The sequence below is a fragment of the Diabrotica undecimpunctata genome, chromosome 9 (genome assembly GCF_040954645.1).
Source record: "Diabrotica undecimpunctata isolate CICGRU chromosome 9, icDiaUnde3, whole genome shotgun sequence".
NCBI lineage: Eukaryota > Metazoa > Arthropoda > Insecta > Coleoptera > Chrysomelidae > Diabrotica > Diabrotica undecimpunctata.
The window spans coordinates 78099826-78117186 of NC_092811.1; the positions used below are offsets into that span (position 1 = coordinate 78099826).

Here is a 17361-nt window from a genome sequence, read left to right on the forward strand (position 1 = left end):
GAGATACTGCAACTACATCTAAACAAAACTAATGAATGGTTTAAACTCTGGCGGATTAATGTAAATCCCTGAAAGTTCACACATATTACATTTACTCTAAGAAGATGTATATGTCGACAAGTTAACCTCGATGGACATCCTTTACTCCAAAAAGATGACGTAAAATATCTAGGCATTCACCTGGACAAACGATTAACAAGGACCAAACATATATGGACGAAAAGACTACAACCAGGATTTTTATAGAGAAAACTTTACTGGATGCTGCGAAAAAACTCACACCCATCGATCGACAACAAGCTGCTGATATACAAAGTTATACTAAAACTCGTTTGTTCATAGGATTCGCAGCTCTGGGGATCAGCTAGCAAGTCTTCTGTTATGAAAATACAAACATTTCAATCTAAAACTCTAAGAACAATCGCTACTAACAGTCTCTGAAGAGGGCAAAGGAATTTCTGAACAATATCAAAACAGGTTGCGCGTGAATCATAACACCATGGCATACAATCTTCTCCACAACCAACAAGCGAAGATATTGAAGCAGTATTATTCCTTGAACATACCAAACCGCTTCTTACAGTGCCTACAGTAGTGGAAGCTACGCCTTCAACAGCGCCCTTTTGCCTTTTAGTATTCGTGTTCGCGTAAATGTGTATGTGCGCATCCCAACGGTAAACAAGCTCATATTTGTGTTATTATGTTTTGGTTACTGGATCTTACATCTCTCTGACATTGTAAAGACAAACAATTTCACTTATTGTTTTTATTGTGAAACAAATTGTAAAAAGTCTTAGATGTTAATAAAAAACATATTATAAAATAGGTTTACAAAAGTACTATGAGTTTAATATTATAAATATTCTCATTATCGTATCAACATATTTAGGAAGTTAATTCAAAACGTCGGCATTTTATAACGAATTTTAAAATAAAATTCAATGTCCTATGACTCTAAGAACCCGGGTTAGCAGTTTTTTTATTTCTCGATTTTACTATTTCAAAAACTGAATTCATAAATTCAAAATAAAAGTCGCAATATATCCGACTAATCGGATCTAAAGAACAAAAAATGATTTTTTATAATTTAAAGTACCTCTTTGCATAGATAATGAAAGTTTAGTTAGTTAATTTGTTGAATATTTTTTATTTATCCGAGTAATTTGTTTAAAAAAAAATTAAAATAAATATTTATTTTACAAAATTTGACTTTTCTCTTATTATTATTAGTAAAAAATATTAGAAAAAGATATTCTCCATTCATAAATTGTTGAGAGCACGAAATGTGTCTCAAACTCATAAAACGGTCGTAAACCATAGGCGTTCTTGAGGTGTTTATTCATTAAATAATAATATAATATTTTTTAATACTGTTATATATATATATATATATATATATATATATATATATAATATTAATAATATTTTAATACTAATATATTTAGCAAAAAAACAATTAAAACTTTCACGGCTAATGTTATGTAATTATATTATATTAATAAAAATAAGAATTTAACCATTAACAATTTTGTAAATAAGAATACCTTATCTCTTTGGATATTTCAATACTAATCTTCGCGTTTAATCACTTTACTAGAAAACCTGGAATTCATATCCGAAGGTACTATTCGTTGCAAGATAATTAGGATCGAATTCCCCAGAATTTTAATAATATAATGGGTATGCTTTGGCCACGTGCCTCGTTTGTTCAGTTTATATTCGAAACTTAACTTAAAAGGGTGAAGTTATTACGAACGAAAACAATTTTTTTGTTTAGTACGTTTTTGATCGCATGTAATTTACGGCTCGTCGGTGTGTCCGCGTCTACGACAGTAATTATCGTCTCGAATATTTCTTTTGCGAATTATATGCAATGCGTGAGTGATTTTTTATTCCATATACCTACGAACATATACGTATCTTTCGCTCGTGCTCGTTTTGTTGGATTGTTTGTGATGGCTTCATCATCAACATCAAGTTTTACACCGGTACTGTTGCGTACAGTCAGTAAGTCTGTCTATTCACCAAGAGAGAAGACTATTGTCCTGAATGTTCACGATGCTCTGGTTTCTCAGAATCCCACAAACACTGTTCGCAACATAGTCGAAAGTTGTGCCAACATGACTGGCGTAGGAGAGTCAACTATATATAGGTTCCTATCAGAAAGAAAAAAACACGGTATAGCTAACCCAAACACAAGCGAACACTTAAAGAGAGAGAAAAAGCCTATTGAAATTAATGAATTTGCCAAAAATGGTATTCGAAGGAAAATTCATGGATTTTTTTTCAAAAAAGAAATACCAAACCTAAACAAAATTTTACAAGAAGTTAGAGACGACCCGGATTTGCCTCATATCGGACGAACTAAATTGTGGCAAGTTTTAAAAGAATTAAATTTTCGGTGGGAGAAATCAGACCGAAAATCACTTTTGATTGACCGGGAGGAGATAATATGTTGGAGAAGAAATTATCTAAGATCCATACGAAAATTCCGGGCTGAAGAAAGGCCCATCTTCTACCAGGATGAAACGTGGGTAAACTCAGGTCATACTCTAAAAAAAATTTGGTCAGATAAAAATATATTAAGCTCCAGGCAAGCCTTTATGGAAGGTTGGTATACTGGTATCCTCCCCACCTTCTGGTAAAGGCAGTAGATTAATAATTTCTCACATTGGCAGTGAAAAAGGATTTGTTAAGCATGGTTTGTTGGAATTTCAGTCCAAAAGCACAAAAGACTATCACGAGGATGTGATGTTTTCGAAGAGTATTTTGAGCAGATGATTGAACACATACCACCAAATTCAATTATAGTATTAGATAATGCACCTTATCATTCACGACTAGTAGAAAGACTTCCAACGACTGCGTGGAAGAAACAGGATATTCTTGACTGGCTGCGGAATAAGTATCTGCCTTACGAAGATGGAATGGTAAAAGCAGAACTTCTAAAAATTGCCCGGCAACAAAAATCTAAGTTCAAGAAATACGTAGTTGACAAAATGGCGGAAAGGCGAAACATTACAGTCCTTAGACTTCCACCCTACCACTGCGAAATAAATCCAATTGAACTCATTTGGGCACAAATGAAAAGTTATGTGGCTAGAAAAAATACGTTATATAAAATACAAGCTGTACGTGAATTGTTATACGAGTCTTTACAACATATTACAGAACAAAACTGGAAAGATGCAGTAAGGCATGTAATAGAAGAAGAACAAAAAATGTGAGATCTTGATAACATAATTGATACGACCGTAGAGACACAACCGCTAATTATTAACCGTCAAGATGACTGGGATTCCGAAGTTGATCCTATTTATTTTGAATTTTAATAGTTTTCTAATCGTAATTATATAAGGTAAGTAATATAGTTGTAATCGTAAGGTATTAAAGGGGAAAGGCGCAAAATGTCGCCTGTCAAAATGTTCAATGTGTTTTAAATGTATCCATTTTTATTTCAAATCCTGAGAAAACTAAACAGCATTTTTGAAAAATTTAAAGGCAGAATGAAATAATATTTTTTAGAATAAATAAAAAGTTTCTTTTTCATGCAATATTTTCAATTAAAAATTATACTATATTTTCTCTTTTATTTTCACCCCTGTTACATAACATATTAAAATAAACATTGTAGAAGTTTTCAGGGACTTTCTGCCCTGAGTAATAATGTAATCTTTCATTCTGCGTTTAAATTTTTCAAAAATATTTATTAGTTTTCTCCGGATTCGAAAATAATGGATACATTTAAAACACATTGGAAATTTTGCCAGGCGACATTTGGCGCCTTTTTCCTTAATTAAATAAATGTGTCTTTTACAAATGGCAAGAAACTTTTTATTTTTGAATAAAATAAATAAGTTTTATTAAAAAATACAATTTACATAAGTACAATTTAAAAAAATATATTTATTTAGTTCAAATAAATGTTTCAATCATATACTCTACGACACTGGTCGTTCATCTCTAACCATTCAAAATACCCCCGTAATAGGATTATAAGGTATTGTCTTCCTTCAGATATAAGGTGGGTTAGTCGAAAACGTCTTAAACCGTCAGTTTTAGGTTGGTTTTTACTATTATATCGTATTACCTATCCTCTCTGTATTTCAGTTTTCTAATTAGGGTTAAACTTGTAGTGAGCTATCAACAAATTGTGAACCGACTGTAGGTAACCTAAATATTTATATGGTAATATGGGCGTAAATAATATCCTTTAAAAATAAATTTTACAAAATTTTTTTTATGTTAAAATTAATAGGTACAATAAATAAATCAAAATAATACGTGTTAATTTTTCTTGAATTATGCTTATTATTTTTACAATTACTCTAAATTTTACTATTTCATAAACTCTGAAGCTATTTTCTTTGGCATTTTTTTCTACTTTTAATAATAAGAGAAAAGTAAAATTTTGCAAAATAAATATTTATTTTAAATTGTTTAAACAAATTACTCGAAGAAAATATCAATTTTCGTTGATTAGGACCGGATATATTGCGACCTTTCTAAATTTGAATTTATAAATTCAGTTTTTAAAATTGTAAAATCGCTTCGATTTTAAACCCTTATCTTTTGATTCATGAATGACTCATTTTGAAAGGAATCGTTTTGTTTTTTTTTTGTCTAAACCTGAACTTTTAATCTTTTAAATGGTTCTTTTTGAATTGCTTATTATTTATAAACAAAGCCCCGGTGAATTAAAAAGTGCTAACTCGGATCGAGATCGGGTTTTAAGCGTAGTAAGATAATTTGTTTTTTTTTTAATCGTGTGTGAAAATGGGCCTATGGTCACGGACTAGTACTAAACACTAAAATACCCGCTTCAATTATATTATTATATATATATATATATATATATATATATATATATATAATGACAGATTCTATGATGTCCTCACAAGACAACATGCATTTGTAGAAACTTATAAAAGGAAATAAAGACAACAGTAGAAGAATAAATTGGTGCTTCAAGAACATTTTCTCTACCAGAATTATGTAAAATTGATCTGTTGCTATTATTTGTGACGAGATTCTTAACATATCGATCATGACCATTCTGACCTTACTTATTCCTCAACCAGGAGTAAGTAAGGTAACTTACTTATTCTGTACGGATATATCTGTATATAAACGCGTACCTGTAAATTAAAAAATTTCTGTAGAAACAGAGTCTATAATTAGTGGTTATGAAATAAACTTCTCAGAAGAAAGGTTTATTGATGTGAATGAAAGTATTTTTTCAGAAACAGTTATTGAACAGAGGTTAAACGATTCTATTGTAACAGTAAGTATTGAAAGAGGCCTAAAAACGGGATGCAATTTTTTTATAAAAAATACCGAGTTGAGTACATAATAAACAAATAATATAATATGACAACTCAACATTTTCAAAGTATTGGATTTAGATTAAAGTTGTGAGCTTTGTAGATCAACAATTTTAAAAATCACATTTTTTTAAATAAACAAATGCTAAATTTTTGCAAATTAATTTATTTATCTTTTATAAAACCTTACCAATTGCATTGTTATATAAGTGTGAAATAAAGGTCTTAGGTGTTAAATTGTAATAGTTTTTTGTCTAAGTTTTAATGTAAATCAAACTGCTCCATAGCAAACGCGCAAGTGTGGGTGTAATTGTTAAACTTTAAAAAACATTACAATAAAATTCCTACTAGTTCTATAATTAAAACTATAATAGTAAAACTATTTAATCCTAACCAACCAATAGGAATTACTCATGTAACTATATCGAAGACTTATACGGTATCACCGTTATAATTCAAACATTTCAAAAATTGACAAAATAAAAATTTCGCTTCCTCTTAAGGTTTACTAAAATTTTTTTGTAATAAAAATAATAACAAAACAATAGTACAATATGAAAAATATCATAAAAAAAAATAAAAGAACGGTTATCAAATAGACACTGTGTAGGCACTCAATTTATTTAGAAACTTCTGAATCATCATCATCATTGGTGCTACAGCCCTATAAAAGAGCCTCGACCTTCCCAAGTCTATTACGCCAGTCAGTTCTATCCATTGCCAACTGTTGCCAGTTTGCTGCGCCTATTTGTCTACCATCCTCATCTACACCATCCCTCCATCTGAGTTTTGGTCTACCCCTTTTTCTACTTCCCACAGGTTGTGACATAAGGATTCTTCTAGGAGGGTTGTTCTGCTGTGATCTTGCCAGATGTCCTGCCCATCTTAGTCTTCCTGAATACCTTGGTATATAATCCCACATACAATTTAGATAGTGTAATTCGAGAACACACTTAAAACTTAGTTTTACTGCGGTTTTTACAAGATTGTTGTAATCGAGTTACTGAATCACGGTATAAGAAGAACGGCCAAAAAACAAAGGAATTAGAATTTGACCTGACTCAGCAGACTCACGATGTTCTTAGGATGTCTTCCACCAGGGAAGTCACCGTTTTAAGTAGCTTTGGAATAATTAACTATCTTCGATTAAGCCCTAGAATATTACATAAGTACAATAATTTGGGCCAGATTAGCTATTACTCAAGGCAGTTAAGTTTGTTTCTTAACTATTTAGTGTACCCAAAGGAAATTCTTTTATGAAAGTTGTCTTGGATTGATTTCAAAAAATGATACGCTGATTGAGAGATCAATCTAGCATCTATTGTTCGTGCACACAGTTTTTTTTTGTTATTTTGATGTATGGTGCTTAAAACAAGTAGACGTTGGAATATTTGGAGTATTATCAATTTCAAATGTTTTAAATAATAAAATGTTCTTTTTGAGTTTTTTTTTTATTCGGAATGGCTTGTGTTTCGTTAGAGCTTACCATTAATTCGCTCTGGTGAAGCTAAGAGGCAAAAATATGTTTATCAGCGAATAGTGGTACGCTGTAACGAAAACAAACCTTCTTCTTTTGGTGCCTATCCTCTGTGGATGTTGGCAATAATTTTGGTCCATACAACTTTGTTGACAGCTGCTCTAAATAGATGTGTGATAGTCATTCCTGCCCACTGTCTGATGTTCTTCAACCACGATGTCTTTCTGCGCCCTAGAGATGTTTTGCCTTCTATCTTGCCTTGTAAAATTAGTTGAATTAGTTAATACTTCTCATTGCGCATCACATACCCTAAGTATGCCATCTCTCTGATTTTCACTATACGCATAATTTCCAGATCTTTATTCATACGTTGGGTCACCGTGTCATATAAAAGGGTAAAAAATACATAGCATCTCAAGACTCGTGTTCTTATATCAATGTTCAGGTGCATATTACATAAATTATTCCTGAGGCGATTGAAGACAGCTCTCGCCTTTTCTATACGACATCTTATTTCCTGTTAGTGGTCCCATTTCTCATTTAGGCTGCATCCAAACCATGTAATTTTGTCGATTATTTTCAAGGGTTCATTATTAGCTGTGAATTGGTACTGTATTACGTCGTTTTTACTTACTGCAAAAATTTTGGTCTTCTTCCAGTTCAATTTCATGCCGTATCTGTCACAATTCTTCCATGTATTGCCTCCATCTCTCAAGTATTCTCTCATTTTCGTAGAGCAGATTGTTGTGCTCGTCTAGTATTAAGTTATGACTTAGTGATCCGTTTCCTCCCGTTAAGTTTTTGATCTTTTTATGTAGGTTAAAAGTGTCATGCTTCTGTTCTAGATTCTATTTCTATGCATTTATCTTGTAGCCATGATTCTTTTGCTTCTTTAATCTTTTTCTTAATGATTTTGTTTATTTCTTTGTATCTTTCCCCATTCTTACTTCTGTGTTTTCTTCGTTCTTCCATTAGCTCTAATATTTCTTGTCTCATCCACGGCTGTTTCTTTATATTGTTTTCTGGTTTAAGTTTATTATCTACCACTGCATTACAGATATTTTTTATTTTATTCCACATATCATCCACACTTATGTTTTCTTGATTAATATCTAAGGTTACCATGGTGTTTATTTTATTGTTGATCTCCTCTTTGACTTCTTGTCTTGTGGTTTTATCTTTCAACTTCTCGATGTCCGGACGTTTTTGTGCTTTTCTTTTATGGACTTTTTTCATGTGGAGTTTGAAACGTCCTAGTAAAAGATTATGGTCTGATGGAACATCTGCTCCCGGATATGTTTTTGCGGATTTTACGGAATTCTGAAATCGATGATGTAGTCAATCTGGTTTCTAATCATTTTTTTTTGGACAGTCAGCTGGAGATTTCCAGGTGTAGAGTCTTCGAGATGGTAATTGGAAAAAGGTGTTCATTATTGCACTATCCGTTTCCTTGCAGAAGTGAACAAGGCGGTCTCCTCTATCATTTCGCGTTCCTAGACCAAAGTGTCCCACAGTATCGACAATATCTCCTTTGCCTACTTTGGCGTTAAAATCTTCTAGCAGGATATTCACTTCTTGTTTTTTGGTATGTTTTAGGGATTCTTTCAATTGTTCATAGAATATTTCTATTTTCTGCTCTGAGTTTTCCGAAGAATCAAATCTTAACTGTCTATTTTATTTTTATTATTTTGCTCTAGTATGGAGTATTGGGAAATCGTTTTCACGAAGGGATTTCTGTCTAGACCAATTGGCATGACGTGGATAAAAATTATAAATCCTCATGTAACTGCATTTATCGTCTGCTTGTTTTGCAACGTTTAGAAAACACAGATTTAGGCAGAGTCCTGAATTCGATTTTCGATTTATAGAAATATGTAACACAGCGTCTATGTGACACGCTGTAACGAAATCAAACCTTAACTGTTTATTTAAGTTTTGTTATTTTTAAGTTTAAATAGTGCCTTTTTCTCAATTTGTCAAGTGTTCAATAATTTAGATATTTATAGAGCACAGAAACGATTATTTTAAACGAATTAAAAAAATATAACATCGGAATTACTACATTACAGGAATCAAAATGTTATGTATAGTGTTTCTGTTCTGTATTCTGTATAGTGGTAAAAATAAAGCTAATAAGGAATTCAGAGTAGCCTTTATAATGAAGAATAAAATAAAGCACCTGATAACAGACTTTCAAACCATCAATGAATAAAGCTTTAAGTTTACAATATAAACAAGTTTCTTTAATACGACCATCATAACTGTACATTGCCCCAGAAATGATCAAGAAGAAAAAATAAGGTAGCGTTTTATCAACATTAAAATAGTGATAGGCGACACAAACGTCAAAATCTAAAAGAGAAAGGATACATAGCGGTAATGGGAGAATATAGAGAACATAGGGAGAGAGACAAACTAGAACGGTCAGTTTCTAATAGACTTGGCAGCTGGAACGAATATGGTTATTAGTTTGACATGCGTTCTACATCGGTATATTTATAAGCTCATAGGGGCACTTGAATATCACCTGATGGAAACACACTTAATCAAATACGTACTTCTAGTAAACGAGTAAACTTACTAGTACTACAAGTAAAATAAGCCGAGAGGCAAAGGAAAAATATTAGACACAAAAAAACTAAACTTAGATAAGCCAAAAGTCTTGGAAATAGAAGGAACATTTGAAAGAAAAGTTGATGAAAGGTTACGACAAGAATAGAAAAGAAAATAATCTCCAATAACAAATCACTGGATGACCATAAGCAGAATCATCAATAGATAAAAAACCGGCTGAACTATTCAAGCAAAAAGGAAAAAATTTTACAAAACAGATACTATAAGAAATATGGAGAGAAGAAAAATTATCTTTCAACAATGTATAATTATATATATATATATATATATATATATATATATATATATATATATATATATATATATATATATAATGTTCGGAAAGATTTCCGCGGTTAGTACAATTAAACTTAGAGCTAAGATTAATATTATTATAAAAATTAATATTAAACTCACCAGTCTTCCGGGTTGAACCGCGTCGATATCCATTTTGCCGAGCTTTCGACATCCTCTCTGATGTCTTCTTCAGGGCTTCCGAGGTCTCAGTCTCCCGAGCCCCCAGACACTACTACACTCACTAGTCACTTCTAGTTCACTCACTAGTTCGCTACAGTAGCGAACTAGTGAGTGAACTAGAAGTGACTAGTGAGTGTAGTAGTGTCTGGGGGCTCGGGAGACTGAGACCTCGGAAGCCCTGAAGAAGACATCAGAGAGGATGTCGAAAGCTCGGCAAAATGGATATCGACGCGGTTCAACCCGGAAGACTGGTGAGTTTAATATTAATTTTTATAATAATATTAATCTTAGCTCTAAGATATATATATATATATATATATATATATATATATATATATATATATATATATATATATAATAGCTTTCGCAAATCTTTATTTGGCTTGGTAGACTAAAAAGAGTACTCCTTTGTCCTATCTCCGCTGCACACCCAAATATTTGAGTTTTGTATTCTATTTGATCAGCGTTGATTACAAGCGTTTATCGCTTTTTCACTATATATATATATATATATATATATATATATATATATATATATATATATAAAATTATATGTATATATACATATAAATATATATATATATATATATATATATATATATATATATATATATATATATATATATATATATAGAAATGTAGCCATAAGCTCCCTTACTATTAAGAATCAGCAGATTCCGATATCCGACGTTATAAATAGGAAGAAATCAATATTTTTATTATTATTGTAATTATTATGTTTCAATAGTCAAGTTTAAATCATTAAATGTAGTAGTTTGTAGAATTTCTCAAAAATTGTAACTTATTTTCGAAATAAAGATTTTTTTTTGGGAATATCGACGTTGAAGAAACATTTCTGGCGCTGCGAACCACAGGATATTTCATACAGAAACATAGTCGTTTCCTGGTCTACATTAGTTTAATGAAATCCTGAAGAACCTGGTAAAAGAGAAAAATGTATTGGAAATCAAACACGATCATCCTTGCGTAAGTTTTTCCTTTCTTTACCATTGTTTATGAGCATTTATTATTTTAATTGAATTCTTAAACATTTACATTGAATTTATTACTTATTGTTTATTGAATTTATATTATTTATAACATTTTACTTCAACGAATTTTTATATATATTTGCATTTATATTTTTTGCATATATTTTATGAGTACATTGAATGATATTTCCCAAAATAGTATCGAAAATTTAAGTTTACTATTCGACAATTTAAATCTAAAAATAAAAAGAAATCTACAAACCTCTAAATCTAAGCCTGCATCTAAATTACGTTCCAAAATGCCGATGACCAATAGCGATATTGCTAGCCTTTGCTCAACTCTGCCCGAATTCTCTTCTGGAGACAACCTCTCCACCTTTATTAAAGCAGTAGATAATTTAATAGTTTTCTTAGGCACCCAAGATTTAAATCCGTCCCAAGAATTTATCTTAAATTCCCATATCGTATCTCGAATTAAAGGAGAACCTAGAAATTTCTTAAACTATTCTAATAAAACCAATTGGACAGAAATTCGTCCAGCATTATTAACTAAATACGGAGACAGACGTTCCGAAGACATATTAGTAACACAACTATCCACTACCGTCCAAAAACATAGTGAATCCTACGACAATTATCATCAGAGAATAACTACAAATCTGAACGACTTACTCCAACACATCACCCTAAACGATAATCCCGCGACAGTAACATTTAAAACTCCATATTTCAAAAACATTGCCCTCAAAACTTTCTGTACCGGAATCAACGAGCCTTATTGCGAATACTTATCGCATTTTGAATTAAATTCCCTAGAAGAAGCCCTTCAAAAGTGTATTGCCTACGATAACCACAAAAATCAACAACAATACATGAACTTCCTTAAGAGCCAACAAAACAAAAAGGCCCCACTCAAAAATAAACCCTATCAATCTTCGAATAATCAAAGATCCACAAACTTCCAACCCACGCATTCAAATTATGTGAGACCTTCAACTCACAACACAGAGCCCAATTTTAACTTCACTCCACAACAGAACTATAATTTCCCTCAGAGACAAAATTTCAGTTCTCACGAACAAAATCAATCCTTCCAACGAAACAATGTTCCGAAAAACAACCAACAAAGACTAAATAAATATAAAGCTCCTCGACCCCAACCAAATTTTGCTACTCCAATGAGCGGTGTTCAAACTACCACAACCAGAAACCATCAGCCCATGACAATTACAACTAATAGAAGCCACAATTTTCACATAGACTCAAATGATACCCAATATTTCGAAAACGATTTCGAAAATTACGAATCCGAACAAGAGCCCGATTTGCATGATGAAAATCATCAGGATTTTCAAGCCATCCCGTTAGACGATCATCCACCCCCTGTATAAACCTACATAATATCGAAAGTTCCCCTGGGTTACCCTGTTTCGTTACACCCAAAACACATCTACGCGTTTTAATCGATACCGGCGGTTCCCATTCAATTTTAAATCCGCGAGCTCTCAAACTATTTGATAAAAATCATATTTATCGAAAACCCTTTTCGCTAACGTCAATGAAAATTACTTCCAAGCACGACTTAAATATTAAGACGCCACTATTCCTAGAATATGGAATTCCACAAACATTCGACGTAAAAATTGCCGACTTTAGTCAATTCTTTGACCTCCTCCTTGGAACTTACGATCTGAAAAGATTCCACGCCACAATTAGCTACGCAACTCATACTTTAACCTTTGAGAATCCTCACGTTAGCATTCCATTTGAAACATTATACCAAAAAATTCCAGTAAGCGTTCATAATGGCGAAGTTTTATTGCGCGAAACACACTTTCAAGGTATCAAAATTCCCCATTCTATTCACGTTGCAAAAAACGGCTTTCTAGACACTTTCGACTTACCTATGCCTATGAAATTTAATAAGAGAATTGAAGTTGAGAACTTTTGTAATTATAATATAGCAAAAATTCCAACGACGCATTTTAACGAAAACAAAATCCGTACTTCGCATTTAAATAACGAAGAAAAATATAAAATTATAAGTCTTTGCAAAAAATTTAAAGACGTATTCTACGACGAAAATAAAAATTTAACTTTCACGTCAGCTGTTAGACACGAAATTAAAACTAAGGATGAAAATCCAATTTATGTAAAGGGATTTCGGCATCCCAAAGCAATGCAGGAAGAAATAAAAAAACAAATAAATAATTTATTAGATAATAAGATAATTCGACCGTCAATTTCACCGTACTCAGCTCCAGTTTGGATAGTACCAAAAAAAGCTGATGCCTCAGGTCAGAAAAAATTTAGATTAGTAATTGATTATAGGAAGCTCAATGATCATACTGAAAGTGATCGCTACCCACTTCCTCAGATAGATGAGATACTGGATAACTTAGGAAAAGCCAGTTATTTCACAACATTAGATTTAGCTCAAGGTTACCATCAGATTGAAGTTCATCCGGATTCTATTCGGAAAACAGCCTTTTCAGTTCCGCATGGTCACTTTGAATTTTTACGTATGCCCTTTGGTTTAAAGAATAGCCCAGCAACATTCGAAAGGTTAATGGACAATATTCTTAGGCCCTTTATTCATAAGTTTTGCTTCGTCTACATGGACGATGTCATTATTTTTTCCAAGTCACTGCAAGAACACTTAGTTCATATTGCAACTATTTTTGACACTTTCAGAAAAAATAATTTAAAAATTCAGTTAGACAAATCTGAGTTTCTCACGAAAGAAGTTTCTTTCTTAGGTCACGTAGTGACAACCGAAGGAATCAAACCTAACCCAGCAAAAATCGAAGCTATACAAAAATATCCTCTACCAAAAACAGTAAAAGAAATTAAATCATTTCTTGGTTTAATCGGTTACTACCGAAGATTCATACCCAACTTTGCAAAAATAACGTCCCCATTTTCGAGATGTACTCGAAAAGGAGCAACTATCGACCCCACAAATCCAAATTATTTAGAATGTTTTGCAAAATGCAAACAATTGTTAACTAATTCTCCAGTCTTACAATATCCAGACTTCGAAAAGCCTTTTGTACTGACTACAGACGCCTCTAATATAGCTATAGGATCAGTATTATCTCAAAATAATCACCCTATTGCCTACTATTCTCGAACTCTAAATTCCGCAGAACGAAACTACTCCACTATTGAAAAAGAACTTTTAGCCATACTAGATTCTTGTAAACACTTCCGTATGTATTTATACAACCAAAAATTCACTGTAGAAACAGATCACAATCCTCTCGTATGGATCTACAAAATTAAAGACCCCACTTCTAGATTAGCCCGATGGAGACTTAAACTAGAAGAATATGATTTTGAAGTTAAATATAAAAAAGGCAAAGAGAATCAAGTTGCTGATGCTCTTAGCCGAGTCCAAATAAATGCCCTAAGCTCGAGTTCAGAATGTGCTGAACCCCCGAATTCAGAATGTGCTGAACCACCCGACAATTTCGACATAGACGATTTCCTTGCCGATTTTGATAACTTACAAAACAGTACTAACACACAACATACATCAGTTGAGAACCCTATCACTGGAATAGAGATTTCACCTGAACCAATTAATTTATTCTCAAACCAAATTATTTTTAAACCAGAGTCAAATAATTTTGAAATTAAATACAAAAGAATTTTTAACAAACACCGTTACACTGTCACTTTGACAAATAATTGGAAAACAGAAATAGGAAATACCTTCCAAAATATCCTTAGACCAAATCAAAAATTTGCAATAACAATCCCTCACGAATTTAGACCTTTTATCTGTAACTATTTTAAAGAAAAAATAAATTCCACAGTCAAAGCAATATTTTGCAATATACTACTTCAGGACATAGAAGAAGAAAACCAACAAATAGAATGCATAAAGAAATATCACGTAGAAAACCACAACGGAATAATTGAAACCTACAAACATTTAAAACAAAAATTTTATTGGCCCTCAATGCAGACAACTATTTCTAATTTTATCAATAAATGCGAAATTTGCCTAAAAAATAAATACGAGCGACGTCCTTATAAACTTCCTCAATTAGGACCGTTGTTAGGTCAAAAACCTTTTGATATATTACATATCGATCTATTCCACTGCAATAAAAACCTGTATCTCACAATAATAGATTCTTTTTCCAAATACGGTCAATGCTATAAGCTCACCGACAAAACTTCCATTTCCATACTAAATAAATTAAGACACTACTTTTCGCACCACAATTACCCAAAAAAGATTGTATGCGACAGCGGCACCGAATTTAATTCCGCAGTCATTAAAGAATTCCTAAATATCCACAAAATCGAAATACATTTTACAACAGTAAACAATTCTTCCTCAAACTCTCCTGTAGAGCGCTTTCATTCAACTCTTATTGAAAAACTTAGGACCTTACAAGCCCAAAATCCAAATGATTCGTTAGATGACATTCTAACACACGCCATTCTTATTTACAACCAATCAATCCACAGTTCCACAGATTATTCCCCGTTCTCAATTCTGTACGGACCCTATGCAGAAGAAATACATTTCGACTTTGATCTTCCGATATACGAAACATATAATCAAAGACATAAAGAAGAACTCCAACCCTTTATTGCAGAACTATATAATAAACAAAAACAAAAGAGACAACAACTTTTAGATAGACAAAACGAAAATGCCGAAGATATTCCGGAAATAGACCTTACAAAATCCCTATATGTTTCTAAGAAAAAACATAAGTCCAAATTACAAGCCCCTTTCTCCACTATTCATCCAGAAACGCAAGACAAAACAAAAATAATCGGTAAAACAGATAAACAAAATTTAACAAGCACTCACCTTAAATATGTAAAACGAATACGAAAACATGTAGATAAACCTACTCAAGACCCAAATTTTTCACAGGACAATCCTCGCCCTGGTCCATCCACTCAATATTCAGGAGATTCCGAATAATGGTTACTATGCTGAAGAGATAGGCAAATCAAGAGAAATCTCCCACTATCACAGACATTTTCTTCACATTCCACTAGACAAATTATCCGACAGTATTGACGCTAGTCCGACAAGCTATTTCAAAGATCACTTCAAAAATGCACCTCTCTCGCTACTGTACTCCCAATACACCCACATACAAGAACAAACAAAAGACGATCTACACAAGATTACGCGAAAACAGAAACGCGGACTTTTTAATTTTCTAGGTACAGCCATCAAATACGTGACTGGAAATCCAGACGACTCTGACTTAGACTTGTTAAAATCACACATAATCTCTTTAGAAAATAAACAAAACGAAATCATAAAAAAATTTAATAACCAAATATCTTATGGAAACTCTTTTAACACGAGATTCGATAAACTTTTAGAAAAACTAAATTCTGATAATTCAATTCTCATATCTGCACTCAACAAATTATCAGCTGATTTTGACAGCTATATCATTCTACACAACGAGATAATAAATCTCCAAAATATAAACGAATTTCTAATGAAACTTATAAGAACCATTACTTTATCTGAACTTAATATCTCTAATATAGAATTATTCACTTTAAAGGAAATAATAGACCTTAAAGAGAACCTTCTCAAAATTTATCCCAGAAATTCAATTCCCAATAGTAATGAACACCCTTATGAACTTATAGAATCAACAAAAACGTTAGTTTGTGTAACTTCAAATACAATGCTCATAATAATTAAAATCCCTATACTCCATGAAATTCCTTATACTACCTATAAAATCTATCCCATTCCAAACAAAGATCATGTTATGATTCTGCCACCTGCAAGCTACTATACAAATAATAAATGGTTCAACACTTGTATAGGACAAGGCGATAACATAGTTTGTTCCAACTATGTACAATCCAAATGTAACATACCCAATGTAGATAATTGCACAAAAACGTTAATCACAGAGAACTTTTTCCAAGAAACCAGCAAAGTCATATTGCTAGGAATAGTTCACCCAATGAGAATCCAGCAGATAGAAATTAATTCAACCAGCCTCTTGACGACAGATGTACCAATAATGATTGAAGGTATCCAATTTAATAAAAAGACGTCTCAAGATATTTCCATTCCAAAAATTGTTCCAATAAAATTAATACCAAACCATGAGATGAAAATTGAAAAATTAACAATCCCAGAGACACATGGCCAAATTCAACCAATAGATACCATAGAAGTACTACCCCGATTATCCATAGGACTGAGCACCACTTCTGTTATAATATTTTTAACTATTTTAGCTTTCCTAATAATCTTCCTAATTAGGAAAAGAAAACGAATTTCCAAAATCCTATTTGGAGAAAAATTGCATCCTGCCCAGATCCAGATACTAGACGAGCTGATAGCCGAAGTAACCAAAACTTCGAGGACGAAGTCCCAACCAATGGAGGGAGGAGAAATGTAGCCATAAGCTCCCTTACTATTAAGAATCAGCAGATTCCGATATCCGACGTTATAAATAGGAAG

At 32.3% G+C, this 17361-nt stretch overlaps 1 protein-coding gene across 3 annotated transcripts in view; it reads right to left on the minus strand.

The window, feature by feature from the left end:
- Nucleotides 1–17361, minus strand: part of LOC140450169 (myogenesis-regulating glycosidase) — a 194935-nt gene that overhangs the window by 160556 nt on the left and 17018 nt on the right. The window lies entirely within an intron of this gene.